This window comes from Mustelus asterias, chromosome 5, assembly GCF_964213995.1.
Source record: "Mustelus asterias chromosome 5, sMusAst1.hap1.1, whole genome shotgun sequence".
NCBI classification, from domain to species: domain Eukaryota; kingdom Metazoa; phylum Chordata; class Chondrichthyes; order Carcharhiniformes; family Triakidae; genus Mustelus; species Mustelus asterias.
The window spans coordinates 70,682,052-70,709,173 of record NC_135805.1 but is presented as its reverse complement, the minus strand read 5'-3'; positions in this window follow the sequence as shown (position 1 = coordinate 70,709,173).

Sequence of the window (27,122 nt, the reverse complement as noted above, 5' to 3'; positions counted from 1 at the left end):
CCAACTTTTATACTCTATGCCCCGTCCTATAAAGGCAAGCATGCCATATGCCTTCTGCACCACCTTCTCCACCTATGACGTCACCTTCAAAGATCTGTGGACTTGCACACCCAGGTCCCTCTGCGTCTCTACACCCTTTATGGTTCTTCCATTTATCGTGTAGCTCCTCCCTACATTATTCCCACCAAAATGCATCACTTCGCATTTATCAGGATTGAACTCCATCTGCCATTTCCTTGCCCAAATTTCCAGCCTATCTATATCCTTCTGTAGCCTCTGACAATGTTCCTCACTATCTGCAAGTCCTGCCAGTTTTGTGTCGTCCGCAAACTTACTGATCACCCCAGTTACTCCTTCTTCCAGATCATTTATATAAATCACAAACAGCAGAGGTCCCAATACAGAGCCCTGCGGAACACCACTAGTCACAGGCCTCCAGCCGGAAAAAGACCCTTCCACTACCACCCTCTGTCTTCTATGACCAAGCCAGTTCTCCACCCATCTAGCCACCTCCCCCTTTATCCCATGGGATCCAACCTTTTTCACTAGCCTACCATGAGGGACTTTGTCAAACGCTTTACTAAAGTCCATATAGACAACATCCACGGCCCTTCCTTCGTCAAAAGGCAGACTCCAAGTTTGCCTCAGCCGAAACGGGGATTGAACCCCATGATGTTGGTATCAATCTAATCCACACACTAGCTTCTAGCCAACTGAGCTATTCACTTCCATCTCAATTCTGGGCTAACATTATGAGCCCTGTTAGTGTGTTAAGGAGTTATTCTAAATGGCTATCTAGTCTAAGTGATCGATTCCCTTAACGGACTGCTGAACCAGAGGACTGGATTTTATGCACCCATTGTGGCAGGAACTATGGAAGCTGGGTCCACTTATCCATGGCAGAGGCCTTAGGTCAGTATCCTGGCAGTGACAAACCTCTCCCGATTAAGCTGGAAGGCAGAAGAGGCTGAGGGGGGAATACTAGCTGCCGGCTGCAGGTTGTTGAATTAGCTTCATCAATGGGTCAATTAACCAAACCTAGTGGTGGAGGGTGTATGGGTCTGCCACAATCTCGGAAGGCTGCCCAGCGGAGCTCCTCGGGTTTGCCAGCAGCCATCCAGGGCGGGGGAGGGCAGTGGCCCTTGCTGCCAGGCACCTTGTGCTCAATCTAATGACACAACATCAAGCAGGGGTCTGGCTGCTGAAATCCAACCTGCTGCCCTTGTTTCTGATCCAATCTCCTGCGACACCAACCACGGCCCCCATCCCACCTTCACTCACTGTGGCCTGGGGTCCCTCTGGGATCCTGAGCCTCAGGCGGGTACAGTGCTGCCAGCAGCAACTACTCTTGTGGCGCTGGTAGTAATAATGAGCTGCTGGCCTTCACTGGCATGTCTCAGCAGGCAGGATTTCACTCAAGTAACTTCCTCTCTGCTTCCATGTGCTAATTAGCTTATACATTCAGCACACATCCTAATTAGGCAACATTAAATGAAAAGCCCAACACAGTAGAATGATTATTTGTTTTAAGTACCTATCCAGCTTTTCTCCCAATGTTGCAGAGGCCTCGTTAGCCATGACTCCCTTTCGGGCTAACTATAGCTGTCATCACCGATAAGAATAATCATTCCACTGACTTGTTTCGAGAGAAACAAAGCCTGAAGCAGCTTCAAGGAAAATGAAACTTACAGCACTAACCTATTGCTTTACCTATTTCACACTGACAACTAAACATATGTTTATTCTAAGCATATTTCTAATTTCTAACACTAGTTTATCCAGCCAGAAAAACACTGTGTTCCTCCTCATTTCTGCTTTGTTAGATTATTCCAGGGCCAGAATTTTACTCTGCCCGCCCAAGTGAGGCACGGGGGATGTAAAATTGCATGGACGCCCACCCCCAGACAAGACACTATTTCACGGTGGGGTGGGCAGGGCTTCATTTGGGTAGCCTGCCCAGGTGCCTATTAAGGCCCTTAAGTGGCCACTTAATTATTTTTAGGCTGCCAGCCCCTGCTTCAATCAGGGTACCAAATCAACGCAGCCTGTTGCCCCTGTCAAACTGAAAGGCCTCAAGTTGGCCTCCAGCTTCGAGAGGTCATCCATGCACCGTCCTTATTTGGATGGTGAGCCCACCCTCTAGCCATTGTTTGATTGACCTGGGGAAAATCACAATTAGTGACTGTTTCCCACACAGTGCAGGCTTATCACCCACATTTGAGAAACCCTGCAATAGGGGTCGGTGTTCTGCTTTTTCTTTGAATTGCCTGAATTTTCTTTTCTTTGGCTTAAAATCTAAAAAGGACTATCAAAATGCAATAGTAGTAATTGGAAACACATCAGCAGCTCTGAAGGACAACGACTTTTAAAACTATTCTAATTCTTGCCTTTGCTCCATCTTCGCTTTATGAAATCTATCAATCTAATGTTCAAAATTAACAAGTGGTCTGGCATCTAAAGTTATTTGCAGGAAAGAATTCCAAACTTTTACCACCCTTTTTACTTGGAAGTGTTTTCAAATTTCACTTTTGAAAAGTCTAGGTCTAATCTTTTAACAATGGTCCCTGTTCCTAGGCTCCTCAACTTGCAGTGATAGTTTCTCTCTATTTATCCTGCGATTCTCCGGAAAACAAACTAAATGCTGTACAGAACAGGAGGCACACTGGCCAGCCCGCCTTCACTGAGATTGTGGTGCCATTTCTAAAGGGTGCGACAATCTCCATGTACAGAGAGAGGTCTCTCTCACCCCAATCATGGAAATGGTGAACCTCTGCTGACAAGGCAGCACCACCAGCCCCTCAGTGGTGGTGAAGTCACATGGGTGACCCGACCACCCCCCTCAGTCGTCACCCTCCCCAGCACCTCCCCCCCCCAGCACCGCCCTCAAGTGCCCCTCAGTTCACCCCCCTCAGCAGCGCCAATGGTGCATGGTGCCCTGGCATCCTGGCATTGAAATCCTGGCACTGACACCCTGGCCAGATGCATTAGACTCCAAGGAGGATCAAGGAGGTAAGTGCAGTGCCCATGTGCCCTCTGCCGCTGCCAGGCTGCAGAGGGAGGGTCCCCCAAGGATTCTGGGTGGGCTCATACTGAGGTCAAGGGGTTGAATTCAGTGCTCTCCTCTAGGATGGGGGCCTCATTGTTGGACTGCCCCTTCTGGATCTGGAAAGCCCTGGAATGGTGATTTCAGGCATCTCAAAGATCAAAATCATAATTCCAGTCGGTCAACTGTGAAAACCTTTAGGTAGCCTAGTCATTTTAATATCCATGCTCCCTGGACAGCTGGCAGGCTTCCAACTCCCAGCAGTACTCCATTCAGCAGAACAGATTCCCCTTTCTCTTGCTAAGAATCTGCCTGTGTGAGAAGATCTCTTTCAAGCCCTCTGACTGACAGAAGCCAGTCACTTTCATTAGGGGTATTCCCTTTTCCACAGCTGCTCACTCAACCCCATTCTTTTAATACAGCATTTATTTCAAGTCTCTGAGCCTTCATAGAAATGCTCAAAGCCTTCGAAATCCCATCAAACCCTTTGAAAACCTTTGTTTCCATTCAATTACAGTCCAGTTCTTTTAACTTTTCTTTGATTGGCAGCATAATGATTTTTAGACAGCATGCAGTCAGCTTTGTTTACCTTGCCCTTCACAGTTGAATGCATTTCAAGTATCGTCCCCACATTGTTCCTAACCACAATGTTTATAGAGAAAAAGGAACTGAAAGCACATAGCTGCTTTTGACATTGCCTGCATTAAAGCCCGTCTGGTGCAGATCCTGCTGGGGAGGCAGGTTAAAGGCAAGAGGGATTTGAATCAGGCTTCAAATCCAATAATTGCATATTAAACGGGCCTTTTGAATAACTACCAGGTTCCCGCCCAGCAGGCCAGGAGCATCACGACGGGTTTGGCACCCTGCGCAAAACCTGTTTTCTTGCCGACGCCTGACTCTATGAGCCAATATGATTCCCATCAGGTGCTAGTGGGCCTGGAGAATCCACCCCCCCCCCTCCCCCCACTAGCCTCTGTCCCACGCCCCAGCCCCATCTGTTCCCCTTAATAGCTTGGAAACTTCAATCATAGTACCCTTCGCAATCTAAATTCCAGGGAATACAAACCCAGTTTGTATAATCTCTCCTAATTTAATCTTTGGAATGCAGATGCATTCTGGTAAACCTTCACTGCACTCCCTCCAAGGACAAAAATCCTTCCTAGGGCATGGCACCCTGAACTGCTCACTGGATTCCAGGTGTGGTTTAACCAGACCTTTATACAGCTAAAGCATGACTCTGACGGCCTTATATTTTAGTCCTTTAAATACAATAGCTCGCATTCCATTAGAGTTTTTGAATATTCTCTGTACCTGTTCAAGCCATTTTAATGATCCACATGTCAGCATCCCGATGTCTCTCCTTGTAGCAAAGATTTAACAGAAGAAATAGAATAATTTTAAAAGCAATTGTTTCTAGATTTTTGCCATCTAGAATGTATCCTGTCCTCTCTCTTTGAGATTCCAAGTGAGTGACATTGCATTTTCAGCATACAAACAAGTAGCAGGAATAGGCCATTCAGCCCCTTGATCCTGTTTCACCATTTAATAACATCATGGCTGACCTGCTAGTAACATCAATTCTGCGCCACCTACCCCTGATAATCTATCGCCCCCTTGCTTACTAAGAATCTATCCACTTCTGCTTTAAAAATATTTTAAAATTCTGCTTCCATCGCCTTTTCAGGAAGAACTCCAAAGATGCATAACCCTTTGAGTGAAAAAAAATTCACCTCATCTCCATTTTAAATGGCCGACCACTTATTTTTAAACAGTACCTCAGTTCTAGATTGCCCCTTTCCACGTCCACCCTCTAAGACCCTTCCGGATCTTATATGTTCCAATTAAGTTGCCTCTTACACTCCTCTCCTAAACTCCAGTAAAATCAAGCTTAGACTATCCAACCTTTCCTCATAAAACAAATCACCTATTCCACATATCAGTCTGGTAAACCTGCTCTGAATTGCTTTATTTATTTATTTGTTTCATTAGATACATCCTTCTTTAAAAAAGTAGACCAATATTGTACACAGTACTCCAGATATAGGCTCACTAGTGCCCTGTACAACTGAAGCATAACTTATATATTATAATATTCTATTAGCTCTCCTGATTACTTGCGATACCTGTATACCAGTCTTTTGCAATTCATGCAGTTGGACACCCAGATCCATTTGCACATCAGAATTCTACAATCTCTCACCATTTAGATAATATGCAACATTTCTTTTCCTGACAAAATGGACAATGTCACATTTTCCCACATAATACTTCATTTGCCAGATTTTTGCCCATTCACTTAACCTATCTATGTCCTTTGCCCTTATGTTCGCTTCACTACTTACTTTCCTACTTATCTTTGCATAATCCTCAAATTTGGCAGCCACCCCTTCAGTCCCTTTGTCCAGTTCATTTATATAAATTATAAACAGTTGAAGTCCCAGCACTGATCCCTGTGGCACACCATTCATTACATCTTAACAATATGAAAAAGACTCATTTATGGTTACTCTCTGCTTCCTGTTAGCTAGCTAATCTTCAATCCATATCAATATGTTACCCCCTAAAACACAAGCTTTTATTTTGCACAATAGGCTTTGATGTGACACTTTATCAAATGCCTTCTGGAATCTAAGTACTTAGATACATACACCAGTTCCCCTCTATTCACAGCACTTGTTTCATCCTCAAAGAACTCCAACATTGAAATCCACTGGTCACATTTTTGCCCATCACTTAATCCAGGGGCAAAAATGTAAATCAATACAAGTCAACTTCAGGGCACCTCTACACACAAATTCACTCTTCTACTGCCAAGAACAGATCCAGCTAAGTTTTGGCATTACATCTAGTATGGCTGTTGAAGACAATATCTGTCTGAAGAGATTGCCAAGAAAGTTTTTATTTTGGCCCTTTGAATAAAAAACGTTTTTTGAAGCTTCAGATTTTTTTACAGGATGCTATAACTCCTTCTTATTCATTGATTTTCTTAAAAGCATTTGACAAGATGTACCAAAGACGACTAAATGAGGTTGAGCCTTATGGAACTGGCAGGCAGATTTTCGGTTGGTTAAGGAACTAGTGTAGAAGATAATTAACAATAACGATTGCATGCAAAATCCTTCAGTAATCAGTATTAGCATTATTGTTCTGCATCATGCTTAACACCTTGGATGTCAGTGTCAAAGATCTGTCCATGTACATGTCATGATGTCAAGGTATGTGAGGATACAAGGATTTTAGATGAAAAAGGTGTCTTCCAGGCTGATTTAGATATGGAGGAATGGCCCCATATTATTTTTTATTCATTCATGGGATGTGGGTGTCGCTGACTGGGCCAGCATTTATTGCCCATTCCTGAGGGCCTTTAAGAGTCAACCACATTGTTGTGGGTCTGGAGTCACATATAGGCCAGACCAGGTAAGGACAACAGATTTCCTTCCCTAAAGGACATTAGTGAACCAGACTGGCTTTTATGACAATCGACAGTAGTTTTATTGTCATCAGTAGACATTCAATTCCAAGTTTTTATTGAATTCAAATTTCACCAGGGATTCAAACCCTGATCCCCAGAGCATTACCCTGGATCTCTGTATTACTAGTCCAGTGACAATACCACTATACCACTACCTCTCCCTAAAGTAGATGTTTTAGAATATAGCTAAGTATAATATTATGCATTACCACTTCAAAGTGCTACTCTTCTTACATCGTCCTGGTCTTAATTTTCAGCCCTTCCCTTCAAGGTACTACCCAGGTCTAAATCTTTCCATATATGAACAAATTTCCTGTTCTCCTAAGTGGCAATGTGCCTATAAACAGTGTGATTAATATTGGTGCATTGCTTATACTGTTTATGTGAGGCCAACCTTAACATAATAGGGCCCTCCACCAACATCATCAAATCACCTCACGCTGCTCCCATCCGCCCCCCCCCTCCACCCACCCCCGCAAGCAAGAGCCTCACAACCCTGATCAGAGCCAGATGCAAAAAAAAAATCCCCATTTCTTCAGGAAACATGGGAGAGAAAAACGAGGGAGAAAAAAAATAAACCAAATAAGTTGTTTTGGATGAAATGAGCTAAACAAATAATGTGATGACTGTGGCAAATATTCACCCAATTACACGAGCATTGTAATGCTGTTGGGAGTAGACCAAACCATGTTCACTTGATGAACATTATTATCGTTTTAATAAGAGATTCATTATTTGTCAAAACTGAAAAGAAATGTAAATTTGAGATTATTATTCACTTTAAATTAAGAAAAATGTCAGTGACAGATTGATTGCCGCAAAATTAAAGAGCATATAGAGAACTTGGAAGTATTGTAAGTTTTCATTTGTGGTTTAAATTAATGGCAACGGGGGATCTTTGTTATTAATTTTGCAGAAGCAGCAGTATAAGTTATTATGTATTAACTAAGAATAGTTTTATTGAAGCAAACTGATAGAATAAATCAACTACCCTTGGAAAAAAAATTGTACTTTCATTAGTATTTCAGCTTTACACCCATGTTAACTATTCTGGCAGAGGCAATCCAAATCACCATCTTCTGCTTTTCTGGATGGTTTGATGGTACCCAAAAGATCCATACATGTACCTTTCCAACGCTTGATCAAATTATCCTTGAGAGCCAACAGCGGCTAACATAAAACATCTGCTGTTGAGGTTTGTAACGGCAATCAAAACCATGAATTTTAAAGGAAATATTGCAAGACCTTCTTCAGCTGGATAAAATAATCACAAAAATGATTGCTGATTAAAGGTAATTTATTAGATTGATTTTACTGACTGAAAGGGACATTAATTATCTACCATATGAAAATAGCTATATTTTCTTAATATTGGACTGCTGCACCAACAATTTATGATATCGTACTTGTTTGGAACTTGTTGGTCAGTATGCCACTGTAAATGTTGCAATAAAACACAATGGGATTAAGAAATATCTTCATTTGTTCTGAGAACATTAATTGCATTAACCATTACACAGAACATAGAACTGCACAACTTAATCCTAGTCCTTGCTGACACTGCTTTGCAAACAGCTGCTTATAGATGGAAGAGATCAGCCTGCACTGACTCCAATTTTCCATATCTCCCGAGAAGAATGTACGTCTATTCTGTACAGGATAGTTAAGATCATAAAGTCATCGTGTGCAAAATTTCCCATGAGTATTCACATCATATTACAGATTGATCCGGACTCGAAATCAGGTTGAACAATTTCAAATTAGCAAAAAGGAAAAAAAAAGACTCATGTTTACATAGTTTGCAATTTTGATTGAGAGATAAATATTTGCCAGGACACTAGGCATAGCTCCCTTGCTCTTCTTCGAAGTTTTGCCATGGGCTCATTTACACCCATCCAAGAGTGTAGACAGGTCCACAGTTTGACATTTCATTCAAAGGACAACGCCTCTGAAGTTGCAGTACTCTCTCAGTACTCAACTGGAGTGTCAGCTTAGATTTTTGTGCTCAATTCCAGAGTGGGGCATTCAACTTCATAATTCAGAGGTGAGAGTGCTACTATCTGAGTGAGGCACAGGTGAAATGTGATCTTCAGAGAGGCCTGACGGGGTGGCTATGCAAAGGTGTGCCGGTTCACAATCTTGAATCTCTGCAGCAAACAAATATGTTCAATGTGTATTTAATCTGACTTTGCTCACAGCCTTTTAATGTGGAAAATTGTGGCATATCAATCATGAACATGGTGAAAAGCTATCTAGCTGATTCCTCCAACAAAATGTTATGTGTGCCTCTTTATTTTCAAACTTTTTGCCTTGCCTCTTTTAAACGTTTGTCACCACTGGATAATTTAGCTCATGACGCTAGAAAGGCACTATGAATACCAAAAGATTCTGCAAATGAATCCACTTGATTTTCCTCAATTGAAATGAATCGTGTTTTTTTCATAATCATACATTTCAACTGTCCAATTTTCCATTATTACTGGTATTAGGTAATCAACTGTACCTGGGCACAGAAATTACAACCTCCCTCTCGAATTGATGTAATGTTACTCAGTTAGCAGCTCTTATTCAATAGAATTAAAGAATCTTGAAAATTGACACTGTGCCTACAGCCTTATGATGGAATAAATTCAATACTTCCACAATGCTTTGGGTGAAAAAGTGTTTCCTGATTTCACTGCTAACTGGCCTGGATAGTGGACTCTTGTTGTGGATTCCCGCACCAAAGGAAATGGTTTTCCTCATCTACCTCATTTAGATCACCAGTCAACCTTCTTCCCTTAATAGAATACAACCCTGTCTTCATAATTTAACCCGTTAAATCCCAAAATAACTCTGGTCAAGACTGTTCGATATCTGTATACCTTGCTCCAAGGCTAGAGTTATGGTGCCCAGAATCAAATTCAATACTACAGAATAATATTGCTGTAAAATATTTATTGTGTCACTTGTTAGTAAGTACTGCCCTTGTCATAATGGAAAAATACCCAACCATGTCCGGAAATATTGAACTTTAAATAATACCTGTGAGCTTTTAAAAAATGGACATACAGGCCAATGATGGCTGAAGATATAAATTCAGTCACTGGCTGAATTGCTGGCGGGTGATACTCTGAGAGACAATGGAACTCACCATTTCCAGACAACGATATTCCAAAACAGAAACTAATTGCCATCTCCGGTGAAGACAATGGGAATTATCGCATCAAGAGATCTTGTGATTAATATCCAGACGGATTTGTGGATTTTTCCTTCCAGAATATACAACGACTGGGATAAAAGCCAGCTGAAATTCTGCCCCAAGTGTGTGTGTGTGTGCTCTGTGTTGATGTGTGCACTGGTGTGTGGTGACTTTGCGTGTGCACTAGTGCAGGAGGTGTCACAAGGTGTGTGACACAGAAGCAAAAAGGCAGCCAGCAGCACCCCTGCAAAAGCAATTTGCAGAATATCTCAATCTCGCACTCTGTTGAAGTAAGCCAAGTCAAACAGAGAGCACAACTGAAACAGAAACAGGGTGACTTCTCCACCAAACTGCAGAACACTGGAATCTCAAATATTGATAGAATCTTGAATCACAACAGCTGCAATGCTCAATCATCTACTCCTTACGAGTCAAGGACTGTTTCATTTACCTTTATTTTTAATTAATTACCTTGGACTGAATTCTCACTTCTAATCTGTATGTATATATGCATGTATTTTTACATTTTCTTGCCTTTAGTAATTAATAAACTCACTCTATCTTTAACTCAAAAGAGCCTGGTTAGAATGGCTTTTTAAAAAATATAAATATTGAGACTGGGAAAAGGTGCCTGTGAAAAGGGATCCTTTTTAGATTAACCTTGCTGCAACCAGTAAAGGGGGTTGAATAAAGAAAGGGAGTGGGTACATTCCTCTTCACCCGGGCATAACAATTTGGAGGTATCACAGCCAGATGGTAACAAATAAAGGGATCTCGCCCAGGTTAACAAATTTGGGGAACCTCACCTGGGGACCAGTTATAACAGTCTCAATGTGAAAAGACTGGGTCAGAAACAGTGCAATAACAAAATATGCTTGTAGTCAATTATTCTTCATTAGGGTTATTAGAACACACATTTATAAAACAAATAAATGGAACTTATCACACTTCGGCACAAGTAATACAAATTTTACTCCATGATTCTCCTCAGTTTTAAACAAGGTTCAATCTGATTGGGGTTAATTTATTTTGGTTTCTTGGAGTACATCTGTATGGGTTATGTTCAGAGATATTTTTATTGCTCATAGTTGAGGGGAAGAACTACATGGTAAGTTGAAGACTCGTAGGAAGAGCACTAATGAAGAGTTATATAGCATGGGAGCGTAAACAAACTTCAAACATCCGGGCAGGAACACAAGAACCATTTGAGAAAGAAAATAAAAAGGAACAATTAGGAATAGGAACCAGAGGAAGATGGAGGACAAATCAATAAATGAAACATGGGGCAGGAAGGAATGCTAACATCATTCAAATATGACAAAAAGCATGAGTAGCGAGAACAGTGGCAGGAAGGAGCCAGAGGAGAGCAGGAGGAGCCAAGTAAAAGCTGGACTTCTTAGATTGGTGTACCAAATCAGCACTTTTACACTGCAGGCCTTTAACCCTTCAACATTTCTCCGGTTTTATGCCATTTTCAAAAACAGGAAATAGCCTTGCAAAGTATTTTAAAAACACAGCTTTGCAGTTCCTGTGCTGAGCTGCACAAAAACATACCTGCCTGATGCAGAGCAAATTCACAGGACATGCCAAGTAGTAATGGCCCAGATCCGGTGTTCTTCTAGTGTGCTTTGTAGTTATTGTATTAAGAGATTTAATCTGTTCAAAAAAAAAGGTTATGGTTATCATGGGACAATAACTTAATGTATTGATGTTAGTGCACTTTTGCCCATGTTGCACAATTTACTCCTTGTTGGAAGTATTTTAAATCCACATTGTCACACAAACTTGTGTTAATGCATTTTTTTACTTCTTAACTGCCTGATCAGCAGTAATTAATATCAAAAATACGAACTTGTGTATTTATGTCTTTCTCATTTCATAATCATTTCCCCAAGTAAAGTTGTTGTTAAAGAGACAAAGAGAGACAGCAGCATTGAACAGAACAAGGAATAGAGGTTTGCAATTTTTCATGAAAAGTGCAAAATTGGCAAACTTGACTTCTGACCATTCTTGACTGTGTGACAGAAAATAGCCTCACGAGATAGTCGTGAAAACACAACTGATTTATTAAAGGCCTATATGACACTCCGAGCCAGTCCCATATCATAAGTTGGCCCTTAATATTCTTAGGCCAACGAAGACTATATAATAAATACTGCTTTGCTGATATTTCTAATGCTCCAATGCTCTAATGCTCCAATTTTTAACAACCTCTTACGAACATACGAATCAGGAGCAGGAATAGACCACTTGGCCCCTCCAGCCTGCTCTACCATTCAACAAGATGATGGCTGGTATTATTGTAACCTCACATTCCTGCCCATCCGTGATCATCTTGCAGCCCTTGTTAGTCAAGAATCTATCCAACTTTGCCTTAAAAATATTCAAAGACTGCTCCCACTGCCTTTTGAGGAACAAAGTTCCAACGACACTCTGAGAGAAAACATTTCTTTGCATCTCCCTCTTAAATGAACAATCCCTTATTTTTAAACAGTGACCTTGAGTTCTTGGTTCTCCAACACAAGGAAACATCTGCTCCACATCCACCCTCTATGGCCTTGGGGCAAATGTACGGCTGGAAAATCTTGCCCATAGAAACTAGGAGGAGGAGTAGGCCATTCAGTCCTTCAATCCTGCCCTGCCACTTAACGTAATCATGCTGAACCTCTATCTCAATGTCATACTCCTGTGCTCTCCCCACACTCCTTGACACCTTTAAAGCCTGGAAATCTATTTCATTTCTTTTAAAATATATTCTGTGACTTGGCCTCCACAACCTTCCGCGGTAGAGAATTCCATAGGTTCACCACTCTCTGAAGAAAAATGTTCTCTTCACCTCAGTCCTAAATTGCCGACCTGTATCTTGAGATTGTGACCCATAGTTCTCGACCCCCCACCCCACAATCAGAGGAAACAACATCCCCATTTTCATCCTGTCCAACCCTGTCAGAATTTAATACATTTCATGCGATCCCCTCTCTTTCTTCTAAATTCCAGTGAGTACAGGCCCAGTCAACCCAATCTCTCCTCATACAACAATCCTGCAATCACAGGAATCAGTCTGGTGAATCTTCGCTACACACCTTCTATGGCAAGTATATCCTTTCTTAGAAAAGGAGGTCAAAACTGTACACAGTTCTCCAGGTGTGGTCTCACCAATGCTCTGTACAGCCACAGTAAGACATCCTTTCTCCTGTACTCAAGTTCTCTTTCAATGAAGGGCAACATATCATTTGCCTTTCTTAACTACCTTCTGTACCTGCAAGCTTGCTTTCCGTCACTGGTGTACTAGGACTCCCAGTTTCCTTTGTATGTCAACATTTCCCAATCTATCATTATTTAATTAACACTCTGCCAATCTGTTTCTCTGTCCACACTGGATAACTTCAGGTGTATCCACGTTATACTGAAACTACCATATATTTGTCCGCTCACTCAGCATGTCTAAATCACCTTGAATCATCTTAACATCCTCCTCACCACTCACATTTCCACCAAGTTTCACTTTGTCAACAAACTTGAAAATATTACTTTTGGTTCCGACATCCCACTCTCTCACTCCCACACACTCACTCTCTCACTTGTGATGATACTGTGACTGTAAGAAATATATTTATGTCAAGTTTCTTGTAAGGGGTATATTTAGAATTCAGATCTGTTTTGCAGGGTGCCTATTTGTCTCAGAAAACCTTTAAATCAGTAGCTGGGAATAGAAGATAAGTAAACAGAGCTAATACATTTGTGTTTAGGGTTGCAGAGTAGAGTTTTGATTAGGTTGATTGACAGAAACAGTGTCATGGGATTAAATTTGATTGATACCTGACAAAAATCACACCACATGACAAAGTGGTGGCAGCTTTGGCCATCCAGTTACATCCTGTGCTCTCAGCACAAGTTCACGCATTAGTCTTACCTGCACTCCCAGGTTTGCTTGAACCATGAGGGTTAATATTCCATGCCTATATAACTATAATGCTGGGTGTTCCGAGTGCCATTCTCAGTGAATGATCCTTGCCCACTTGTCACAGGAGGATCCTCTAACTTATCCAGTTGCACAATGGTTCTGCAGTCCCGTAACATTTGGTTGATTTTGAAGTCTGTGTATGAGGGTTAACGCTGCAGGAGCAATCATTGGCACTCTCAGGAATGAGTGTTGCTTGACTGCTTGAGAAGGCTGAATTGCCCCAGAAGCCGGATTCCAAGCATGGCAATGGAGCTGATATTGAAGTCTCAGCTGCAGTAGAATGCTCAGTTTTGAAATGCTTTGCCAATTGCATTGTCCGATTGCCCTCCCACCCCTCCACCCGCCCTCTCTGCACTGTTGCCTTTGCCCCAAGGTTCCCTTCTCTCCGGCACTGCTGCCCTTGTCCCGGCACCACAAGCCAGTCACAAGGAAGCTGCTGTGGAGATTTGCCTTTGACACCACTGCACCCTCCTTCACCTTGAATCTGCAGAGCCGTGTCCTTGCATTCAGATTCCTGAAGTGCAGCACTCACCTCCAAGTTCCCCGCTAAGTTCAGATTTCCAGCTGGACGTCTTTCAAAGGCAGTTGTAAATTACATTGTTCTGAAATCACACCAGCGTGGGATTCAAATTTGATATGGTGGGGGGAATGATTCAGGCATGTAGCCTTAATAATGAGATGCAGATTTATTAAAATTAAGTTTCCGACATTCGACTACAGAAATGTGACAGACCATTGACAGAGTGAGGTGACAATCACATCCTGGAGTTATACCACTGGGAAACGCGCATTGGGCCTCCTCATGAGATTTTCCCATCTCGCAACTGAACATACCCGCCCCGATCAGACGTGGAAAATCCCAGCCTTGGTGTTCACCTACTCTGATGTAATCTAGCCCCACTTTACAGCTGTAGTTCCTGAGGCCTGTTTTGGTGCTTTTCCTGCCTCATTGCAGGATAGAACCACTCCATCTGGAGCCAATGACACTGTCACGAGGAAACAAGTCAGCATCAGCATTGAGCTACAGGGGTAGCCAAGCGTTCCAACTTACCAAAGTTGCAGCAGAATTTCACTCACTTGGAAAATTCTGCTGTGTGCGCAATATAACAAAAATATTGCTGCTTTCTACCACCCTTGTGTTTCATGTACCAATGTACGATATTCTTTATTATTTACTATTCCTACCTGAGACCATTTGAGTGGAGTCAATGTGGAGAATTTCTGACTGGTCTCCTGAGGTCCAGCCTCGAATTGCACTGCCACCTGCCTTTATTGCTTCAAACCATGTCAGTTATAACTATATGCCAAAATGCCAATTCTATTACTCTTCTAGAGCCTTTGTACATTTGGGTTGCTTCTTGGTTTCTTAGGTTGCCCAAAAGCAGGCAACTTGAGTGTATTGCTCTATTCCTGTACTCATTATTATTACTCCTTTGTAAGCACAATTCTGCACTGCTCTGACCTTTTTGAATTACCTCCTCAATGCCGTGTTCACTGTGTTTTCAAGCATGTTACAACAAGCTTCACCATGTCTTGCACTGCAGATTTTAAAACATTATCATTATTAAAAGGAGCATTCCTCAGAGATATTACTGCTGTGCCCACTGCCTGCACGCCTGAGCTCTCCACTGTAAATGTCAATGACATTAGATGCTGCTCAGTGGCATTCCATAGAGGAGGCAAATCCAACTGCATGACACTGACCAACTGGGGGCTTAGAGTTATCCGTCTCTCCACACTGGTCTGCATAATTCTAGCAATGAAGCGAGTGACTTGTTCGTTATTGTGAAGAATCCTTCATTTCAACTGTGGCTCCAGCCAGTCAGAATCATCAAACTACTCAGCAAATATGAGGCCATGCTCTCCCCCCACATTTCAACAGTCATCATTTCTTCAATATCAGCTGTCATTCCTGACCTGTGATCAGTGACTCATCCACGCATTCACTACTTAAACTCACTTATACACTTGTGCTTGTATGTGCTTTAAATGCTGCCAGGTAACATGGATAGTAACATAGATGAGCATGATGATCCCACAGGACCCGCTTCCTCCTCCTAAGTGTGTGCCTTTTATGTAATAAATAAATTGATGACACAAAAAAGAGACAATTCAACAGATAATTGTTCCGTCCCAATTTCTGGTGCAGAACTGAATGTGCTTCCATTCAAACCTGGTTCCTCAAAGTTCAGCAGAAAGTGGGCTTTCAGCTCATTGTAACTGGGGTGAAATACTGGCACTTATTGCACCTCCACCAGTAACTCTTCTGATTGCAACATCTAATTTGGGCTGGATGCCTCACCAATAGCAACGCTCAGGAAGGCCTGGTCGAATTGTTTAAGTTTGCACTTAATTTTGATGTACAGAATGTTTTGAGCTGTACACCAATCAGTATGCATAGCCTGCAGACAGAGTGCCTTGCTGGCAACATAAAACTAGAAGGATTGCATGTAATCATCATACATATTCTTGTACTATCTGGCCATGGTAAGATTAATTTTATGTTTCGTGCAGGACCTCGTTCAGTCGAGGCACGCTACAGTCGGATTTATTTACGGCTTGCTACCCGGGCATAAAGCTGGCATCGAGGACCAGTAAAGAAACAACTTGATTTTCATTGGCATTGAAATCACAGTGGCTCAATAGTTAACAGCAACAAAAAAGACTGAATCAGCAGCAAGCTGTAAATTACTTTACTAGTTCTATTGATGCTGGGCTCTTAATTCTCGTTTACTTTCTTCCTAGTACCTAGCAACTATGGACATTGGCTTTACGTGCGCAAGTAACCAGTGCAAATGTCCAATTTGCAAATGGCTTCAGGATTCAACATAACAAAACCTTGCCTGATTTTTCAATCGGGTCTTTCTGATTTACAGCCCACATTTGTCTGCTGCATTAAAGTCAGAGCTCAGAGATTTACAGCATGGAAGATGACCATTTGACCATCATATAATAGCAGTGCCTAGAAAGAGGCTACTCTTTTAGCACCAATTCCATGCTCTATCTATGGATCCTTTTGATTTTATTTTTAAAAGCTTTGATAATTCAGTTCGATCACTATTTTAGTTAGGATTTGCCATATCACAACTATTCTATGCAGCAAAATGTAAAGTCCTAACTTCTTCCTTCATTCTTGGTGATTATTGGACACTTATGGCCTCTAGTTATTGACCGACTGACAGGTGGAAATAGATTTCCCTATTTACTTTTCAAATCACCAAGTAATTTTGAACATGTTCCATTAGATTGCTTTTTAATTTTTTCTTCTTGCAATGAACAGAGTCCCAGTTTCTCTAATCCCTTCTTATAACTAAAGCCTGCTTCTATCCCTGATAGCATTTAATGAAACTAAAGCCTCTCATCTCTGGATGAAAGCCTCTCAATTCTAAGATAAAGCCTTTAGAGTTTTTTTCAAATGGGTTTTAATCTCTCTGAAATGCTACAAGTTTGAAAGAAAGCAAAGCAAGTAATCAAATAGTGCAAAAGTAAAAGCAAAAAAACAAACAAAATGGTAAACAAAAGTTCTGGAAGTGGCAATATGGGTGTTTGTTCAATTTCAATACTTAGGGTCTCATCAGCAAACCACTTGCCAACTTACTAACCAGAAATGGCCGAGAAATTAGCGAGAAGTGTATTGCTGGGTCATTAAAGTTTGACATGACTGATTCTGCTGCTGGAGAACAGTGGAAATGATGCCAAGGTTAGAAGTTTGGTTTAGATATAAGAACATAAGAATATAAGAAATAGGTGCAGGAGTAGGCCATCTAGCCCCTCGAGCCTGCCCCGCCATTCAATAAGATCATGGCTGATCTGATAGTGGTTTAGTTCCACTTACCCGCCCGCTCCCCAAAACCCTTAATTCCCTTATTGATCAGAAATCTACCTACCTGTGACTTAAACATATTCAACGAGGAAGCCTCCACTGCTTCAATGGGCAGAGAATTCCAGAGATTCACTACCTTCTGAGAGAAGAAGTTCCTCCTCAACTCTGTTCTAAACTGACTCCCCCTTATTTTGAGGCTGTGTCCTCTAGTTCTTGTTTCCTTTCTAAGTGGAAAGAATCTCTCTGCCTCTACCCTGTCTAGCCCCTTTATTATCTTATATGTCTCTATAAGATCTCCCCTCAGCCTTCTAAACTCCAACGAGCACAGGCCCAATCTACTCAATCTCTCCTCACAAGCTAACCCCCTCATCTCCGGTATCAACCTGGTGAACCTTCTCTGTACTCCCTTCAAGGCCAATATATCCTTCCGCAAATAAGGGGACTAAAATTGCACACAGTACTCTAGTTGCGGCCTCACCAGTGCCTTGTACAATTGCAGCAAGACCTCCCTGCTTTTATACTCCATCCCCTTCGCGATAAAGGCCAACATTCCATTTGCCTTCTTGATCACCTGCTGCACCTGCAAACTGAGTTTTTGCGATTCATGCACAAGGACCCCCAGGTCCCTCTGCACAGTCGCATATTGTAATTTTTCACCATTTAAATAATAGTCCATTTTACTATTATTCCTTCCAAAGTGGATAACCTCACACCTGTCAACGTTATAGTCCATCTGCCAAATCCTCGCCCACTCACTTGGCCTATCCAAATCTCTCTGCAAACTTTCCGCATCCTCCATGCAATTCGCTTGCCCACTCATCTTTGTGTCATCCGCAAACTTTGTTACCCTACACTTGGTCCCCTCCTCCAGATCGTCTATGTATATGGTAAACAGTTGAGGCTCCAGCACCGATTCCTGCGGCATGCCACTAGTCACCAACTGCCAACCAGAAAAGCACCCATTTATTCCAACTCTCTGGTTCCTGTTAGATAGCCAATCCTCAATCCACGCTAACACTTTACCCCAAACTCCGTGTACCTTAATCTTCTGCAGCAACCTTTTGTGAGGCACCTTATCGAACGCCTTGTGGAAATCTATAAACACCACATCCACCGGTTCCCCTCTGTCAACTGCACTCGTTACATCTTCATAAAAATCCAGTAAATTCGTCAAACACGACTTTCCCTTCATGAATCCATGCTGCGTCTGCTTGATCGAACCATTTTTTTCCAGGTGTCCTGCTATTTCTTCTTTAATGATGGATATTTCTTAATGATATTTCTTCTTTAATGATGGATTCCAGCAATATCAGCTCAAGGTTTCCTCTTGTGGGGGAGATAAGAACTAGGGGACACAATTTAAGAATAAGAGGTCTCCCTTTTAAGGTGGGGCTGAAGAGAGCATGTTTTTTCTCAGAGGAGGAGGATAGACTATTAATCCAGAAACTCAGCTATGTTCCGGGGACCCGGGTTCAAATCCTGCCATAGCAGGTGGTGGAATTAGAATTCTATAAAAATTACAAATCTACTGATGAACATGAAATCATTGTCAATTGTTGGAAAAACCCATCTGGTTCACTAATGTCCTTTAGAGAAGGAAATCTGCCATCCTTACCCATCTGGTCTACATGTGACTCCAGATCCACAGCAACGTGGTTAACTCTCAACTGCCCTCTGAAATGAGTTGTTTAATTTTATGTATTAGCGTCACAAGTAGGCTTACACGAATACTGCACTGTGAAAATCTCCTAGTTGCCACACTCTGGTGCCTGTTTGGGTTCACTGAGGGGGAATTTTAGCATTACCAATGCACCTAACCTAGCAAGCCATTCAGTTCAAGGGCAACTAGGGATGGGCAATAAATGTTGGCCAGCCAGAAACACCCATGTCCCACGATGAATAAGAAAAAAGAGTCATTAGTATGCAGAATTCATTTGCTCAGAAAGCAGTGGAAGTTGGGTTCATTGAACTTATTCAAAGCTGAGTTAGGAAGACCACATCTACCGGTTCTCCTTTATCCACCTTGTTCGTTGCTTCCTCAAAGATCTCCATTAAATTCGTTAAAACAATTTCGCTTTCATGAAATCATGTTGTGTCTGCCTGATCCCAATTATGATTTTCTAAGGGGGGACGATTCTACCAGCCCACTGTACTGCTATAATGCCACAGTCTCCACGCATCTCCCGCCGCCAGATTTCCGCCATCATATCTCTGCGTGGAAATTGGATGGTTAGGTGTTGGTGGGGGGGGGGTAGTTGGGTGGTTAGGTGTTGGTGGGGGGGGGTAGTTGGGTGGTTAGGTGTTGGTGGGGGGCTAGTTGGGTGGTTAGGTGTTGGTGGGGGGGTAGTCAGGTGGTTAGGTGTTGGTCGGGGGGTAGTCAGGTGGTTAGGTGTTGGTGGGGGGGTAGTCGGGTGGGTAGGTGTTGGTAGGGGGGTAGTCGGGTGGGTAGGTGTTGGTCGGAGGGGTGGACGGGTGGTTAGGTGTTGGTCGGGGGGGGTAATCAGGTGGTTAGGTGTTGTAGTTGAGATAATGAGAAGTGTGGATGGCCAGATGAGCCTGGCCATCTTTGTTCAAAAGTAACTGTAAGCTGCAGGGCCAGGTGGCAAATAAGGAGCAACTGGCATGCTGGCATATGAACATATGAGTTAGGAGCAGGAATAGACCACTCAGCCCTTCATCAAGCCTGCTCAACCATTCAATAAGATCATGGCTGACCTGATTGTAACCTCAACCCCACATTTCTGCCTACCCCCAATAAGCTTGCACCCCCTGGTTAATCAAGAATCTATCCTAATCTCCCATTAAAATATTCAAAGACTCTGCTTCCGTCGCCTTTTCAGGAAGAGAGCTCCAAGATTCAAGACTCTTGGAGAGAAAATAAATCATCTCATCTCTGTCTTAAAAGAGTGATCCTTAATTTTTAAACAGTGCCCCCGGGTTCTAGATTCTCTGATAAAAGAAAATATCCTCTCCACATCCACCCTGTCAATAACCCTCAGGGTCTTAAAGGCTTCAAACAAATTGCTACTTACTCTTCTAAACGCCAATGAATAAAAGCCTAACCTGTCCAACCTTTCCTCATAAGTCAACCCATTCCAGATATTAGTCAAGAAAACCATCTCTGAACTGTTTCTAATGCACTTACATCTTTCCTTAAATAAGGAAACCAATACTGTACATCATACTCCAGATGTGGCCTCACCAATGCCCTGTAAAACTGAAGCATAGAAACATAGAAAATAGAATTTGGAGTAGGCTATTTGGCCTTTTGAACTTGTTCCGTTATTCATTTTGATCATGGTTGATCATCAAATTCAATATCCTGATCCTGCCTTCCCCCCGCCGTATCCCTTGATCCCTTTATCCCCAAGAGTTATATCTAATTTCTTCTGGAGATCACACAATGTTTTGGCCTCAACTACTTTCTGTGGTAGTGAATATAAATTGTAAAAAGTTAAGGCTCCAACACTAAGCCCTGTGGCAAACCACTCGTCACATCCTGCCAGCCAGAAAAAGACCCATTTATGCTAACTCTGTTTTCTGTAAGCCAGCCAATCTTCTATCCATGCCAATATGTTACCCCATAACGTGAGCTTTTATTTTCTGCAATATCAAATGCCTTCTGGAAATCTAAATTCAAAAAATCCTTTTATCCACTGCACATGTGACTCCTTCAAAGAACTCCAATAAATTGCACAAAATCACATTAACCCTGCCTGACTGCCTTGAATTTTTCGAAGTGGCCTGTTGTAACATCTTTATTAATAGCTTTTAACATTTTCCCTTTGGCAGATGGCCTTGAATGCAAGGGGGATTGAGTGTAGGATTAAAGAGGTCTGGCTGCAGTTCACTTCAGCCTTGGTGAAACCTCACCCGGATTATTGTGTGACCTGTTTGTCTCCTTACCGAGGGAAGGATAGGCCTCCCATCAAGGGATTATAACAAAGGATCATTGGACCAATTCCAGGGACTATGGGATTGTCCTATGAGATGTAAGTGCGGAGAATGGGCCTGTATTCTTGAGACTGAGGTAATATATATGTGAAACATAAAGAACTTTTAGAGGGTTCTACAAGGTGGATGCAGGAAGGATGTTTCCCATGTCTGTGATGTCCAGAATGAGGGGACACAGTCTCAGAGTAAGAGGCTATCTCGGATTGAGATGTCGGAATTTCAATACTCAAGTGACGGTGAGTGTTTGGAAGTCTCCATCCCATAAGAGAGTGGAGGCTCTGTTTTTGAGTATGTGTGAGTAGTAGATTGATAGATTTGTAGCTGAAGTCCCAGGACCCTCGAGGCTATAAACCAATACGTCACCTTCCACATGCCTTCTCGCCCCTCTCAGCTTACAATTGTAATAATGCCCATGCCCACCCTGACCATTCCTGTCATTTGCACCATTTGTATTGCCTGTTTCCTTAACCTCCTTCTCTCTCCATGAGACTATCCGTTTCCTAACCATGGCCCCAGACCTCCCATCCTAGTGCACCTCATTCTTCCCTCTCACTGTAACTTTATATATGCTGACTGGTATCCTCAGTTCAACCCCCAGGACTCCACCACAGACAACACAGACCCTTCCCTTTATGACCACCTCTCTCATACCATCCCTTCCTGGAAAGCTCCTCTCCCAACAAACGACAGGACCCTCCCATCCAACGTGCAAGGCCCTTCCTTCCCTCCCTCCCACATTCCTGCATCCTTGCATTCCCTCTCTGTCCACACAGTCTGGCTTCCTTCCCCAGCCACCTTCCCTGCCCCAGACAGACTGGCCTGCATCCCAAGACACCTTCCGCTCTGCCCCGCTGACCCTTGCATCTTTGCCCAGCCCAAGTTCCATCTTTCTCCAATGACACTACCTCCCTTGTATTGCCTCCTTCACCTTTGCCCAGTAGACTCCATCCTCCCTCAGCCACCCTTCACACATGTTAGACAACCAACACCCAAATTTAATCATGGCCTGTCATAGATATTCACTGCTGAAAGAGGGCATGGTGGCAGCTACTCACTCCAATGTCCAGGAAGATGGCAATCCATTAGGTATTAGTCAGTCATGTGCAATCGTGAATCTGCAGCTATGTATTTCTCACTTACAGAGAACTTAATTTGGAGGGGGAACTTAAGTCTGGTGAACTGGCTTTTTAATGAGCATGTTCCATTAGGGAGCTCAACCCATTTATAAAGTTCTGAGAACCTAATTTTGGAAGTTTTATCATGCTGTTGGAAAACTGATTTTTTGGCCTCCTGCGCAATTAAATTCCTCTCCCACCTTTCTTCCCACTCCTCAGATGGGCCTGGAAGATTCCACCCTCAATACACGTTAATGTAACCAACTTGGCAATTTTGCCTTGCCAAATCTAATAATCTGAGCCACATGAAGGTTGTTGGGCAGAAATGCTGGAGTATTAAGTGGGCTTGGATATAGGGCTACATGGAAGGAGAGTTTCAAATTGGACAGATATGGAGTGATGGGTTGTTCTGTGTTGCAAGTAGGAGGTGCTTCAGTGTTGAAGAAAGATTGCAAACTTATAACAATTGTTGCTCTCTCCATACTGCCAGATAATGTCATAGAATTACAGCATGGAAACAGGCCCTTCAGCCCAACTTGTCCATGGAGCCCAGTTTTTACCATTAAGTCAGTCCCAATTGCATGAGTTTGACCCATATTTACAGAATATTTCCAACATTTTCTGTTTTTCATCATCTACAGTACTTTATATTTGGATTTGTGTTTAAGGAAAGGTTTGGTTGATAACTTCTGATCACTCTTGCTGCTGGAGCTGATCATTTCTCTGTCACGTGATCAGCCTTGTCTTCTTCTTCTGCTTATTGCTGCTTTTCCACTCTCGGGAGAATTTACATATAACCCCGAGGAAGCTATCGGCACAGTGGAGGCCCTGGCTGGGCTCGCCATGATCTGCTCAAAGACTCTGATTGCCACATGAGGATCGTGATGTTGTGCTCCATGAAATCTTAGTTGACGTGTAGGACACATTGTACCTCTGCAGGTCTCGGCTCAGGATCATGTGGCAATGTCACAAGCTATGGTTCAATGTATATTGTTCAACTAACAACCATCACTGTAATCATCTTAAACATTCAAATAACAGTGGCAATTATTAGCTTTTGTTAGATTAAGAAACCATAGAAGCTGGCAAAGTAATGAACATTGACGTGCTGTTCCTATGGTCACAGATTGAATGAACATTCATGGAGTGGCGCCTTTTGTATGCATGAGTGGAGTACCATTGAGGGTAGGGATGTTTATCACCATGGAGTATTACCAATTAAATCCCACATTCTGGGGAACCACACAGTGTAATAGTAGGGCAGTGTGTTGCCGTAAATGTGACTCAGCCCACTGACCTGGGAGGGTTTTGGAAGGCAGATTTGACACTCGTGCGTAAATTACAAAAACTAGCTTGCAAGTTTAGCAGGTAATAGGGAACAGAAATCAAATGTTGACCTTTATTTCAAAAGGAATGGTGTCTAAAAACAGGGAAATCTTGGTAAAATTATACAAGGCACTGTCCCAGGTCTGGAGGGATTTCCTTATGAGAGGTGAAGTAGGTTGGGCCTGTACTCATTGAGAATGAAAGGTGACCTTATTGTGACATATAGGATTCTCAGGAGGCTTGACAGGGCAGATGTTGAGAGGTTGTTTCATCTTGTGGGGGAGTCTACAGGACCAGACGGCATAATCTAGAGTAAGGGGTCTCCCATTTAAGACGGAGATGAGGAGGAATTTCTTCTCTCCGCAGGTAGTGAATCTGTGGAATTCTTTACTCTAGAGGAGCTGTAGAGGCTGGGTTGTTAAGTATGTTCAAGGCTAAGATAGACAGATTTTTAATCAGTAAGGGAATTAAGGGTTATGGGGATAAGGTGGGAAATTGGAGCTGAGGATTATCATATCAAATCAGTTATGATCTCATTGAATGGCAGAGTAGACTCGATGGGTCGAATGGCCTTCTTCTGCTTCTATGTCTTATGGTCTTATAGTCGAAGAATTCTTTTGCAATGAAAGATCAATCACAATTTAAATTTTCGTTCAACATTCTGACAAAAGTTTGGTCATTGAAAGTCTTCATTATTATTTATTTAACACTTGTACACAATAGATAGAACAATGGAATAAAGCTCACCTAGTTAGCACACTGTTGGATAGTGTTACTTGGTCATTAACCTTCCTCACTGCTGCTTACATAACATGCACTAAACCTATTACAGCAGAATAATGCCAATGGCATGGGTTCAATCCCCATACCAGCTACTTTACTTCATGAAGGCCTGTCTCCTTACATTGGAGCCGGGGCGGCACGGTAGCACAGTGGTTAGCACTGCTGCTTCACAGCTCCAGGGACCTGGGTTCGATTCCCGGTTTGGGTCACTGTCTGTGTGGAGTTTGCACATCCTCCTTGTGTCTGCGTGGGTTTCCTCCGGGTGCTCCGGTTTCCTCCCACAGTCCAAAGATGTGCGGGTTAGGTTGATTGGCCATGCTAAAAAAAAATTGCCCTTAGTGTCCTGAGATGCATAGGTTAGAGGGATTAGTGGGGGAATATGGGGGTGGGGCCTGGGTGGGATTGTGGTTGGTGCAGACTTGATGGGCCAAATGGCCTCCTTCTGTACTGTAGGGTTTCTATGATTGGTCTACGCTTGATGTGGAGCAGTCCCTCAAGCTGTTCCACCAATTCTTTTGAGAGAGAGAGAAAGAGAGATGGCTGTGATCCTTTAATGACGCCTATTGACTGTGATGGCATCTGCTACCTATATTCTAATTCGATTTGCCTGTCACCCCTGTACTGACTGATTTACAGAAACACAGAATTGTTACAGTGCAGTCCATTCCAGAGCTTACCCACTCACTGCATGAAAAAGCTTTGCCTCATGTCACTTCTGTTTCTTTTGCCAATTACTTTAAATCTGTCCCCTCGTTCTCAATCCTTTCAGAAGTGATTTATATTGGTTCTCTATCCAACTCTTTTCAAAATTCTCATCCCTATTTTCAAATTCTTCAGTGTCTTCATCCCTTCCTAACTCTATAATATCTGCCAACCTTAAAATTCTCTGAGATAGACACTCGTCTTGACAGCCCTCACTGTTTATGGGTTCACCATTGCTACCTGTGCCTTCAGTTGCCTCCACTCTAAGCTGGGAAATTCCCTCCTTAAATGTCTGCACCTCTCATTCTTCCCTTAAGATCATCCTTGAAATCTATCTCATTCAACAAACCTTTAGGTTATCTATCCCCGTATCTAATTAATGATGACGTCAAATTTTGTTTGATAATTGCTCTTTTAAAGTATTAAGATGTTTTAATACAGTAAAGATGGAACATAAAATGTAAGTTGCCCTTGTTATCATAGTGTTATATTATTTTCCTAATATCATTTATTAACTGCTTAAATTCCTAAATATGCAGATTACTGATGAGATGGTCACATAAAACATTGAATTATCGGGCAATACCACATAGTGGGGAAAAAAAGGTTCAGTCTTTGAGCCCTTGATCTACACTGTGGGAGTCAAAGGATGAGTTATCACCAGGTCACTATTACACGCCTCCATGCAGCGATCTGAAAATTAGCATTGCAGTGACCTGGAAAGATGGTGCCACCTATTTGTCAGCTAAAGAAAGTGTGTGGCTCAACATCATATGGGCGAGCAAAAGCAGGAAATATTAGCATTTCACCTCAAAGCATCAATTGCAAAAATAACATGAATATCCAGTTTATTAAAATACAGTAAACAGATCGCATTCTATTTATAACAGGTCATTCAACCCAATGGGTGTATATCTGTGTTTACGTTGCACATCCGTCTCCTCCCATCTTACTTCACCTAATCCTGTCAACATATGTCTCTATTCGTTTCTCCCTCATGTACTTATCTAGCTTTACCTTAAATGCATCCATGCTATTTGCTCTAACTATTTGAAGCAAATTCTAAATACTCTTTGCGCAAAGAATATTTTATGTATTAATATATAGTGGGCCTGAAATTGATCCTGCAATTAATTGGTATTGTGTTCAGTAATGCCCGCCAATTTTATTCACCCATCCCCAACCCCCACAACAAGCAGGGTCAAGGACAGGGCATCAAACTAGCATGGAGTGGTGAGCTCCTGCATAACTAGAAGTGCATCTTGGATATCTGCCACCCTACACAAGCTGCAAACTCCAGCATTTGTTGCCATCCAGGTTGGGGACTGGATGGTCTAAGAAATATAAACACAGTGCAGACATGCACAAGGGTTGTATTTCAATCTGGGTGTCAGTGAGTAACTATGCATCAAAATCAATTGCTGGAAGATAACTTGAGGTGCAAAGAATGAGCTGTAAGATTGCTTAAGGAATTGGCATGGTATATTTGGAAGAATTTACATTTTGCAGCAAGAAACCTTTAGATCATCCATAAAAATACATGATATTACCGGGTGCAGTTTGTTAGATTCCTTTGTGTATAAGTTCTCCTTCTGACTCCAGCTCCTGCAAATGATTGCCCATCATGCTGGCCTCTTGCTATTATAAATGTTGCTGCAATGTGGGAAGAACGATCTGAAATGTCATCACATGCAGTCGCCTGTAAACTTCGTAATAGGGGAGTGATTGTTCAATCGCTCGCCCACAGAATCAGTTTTGT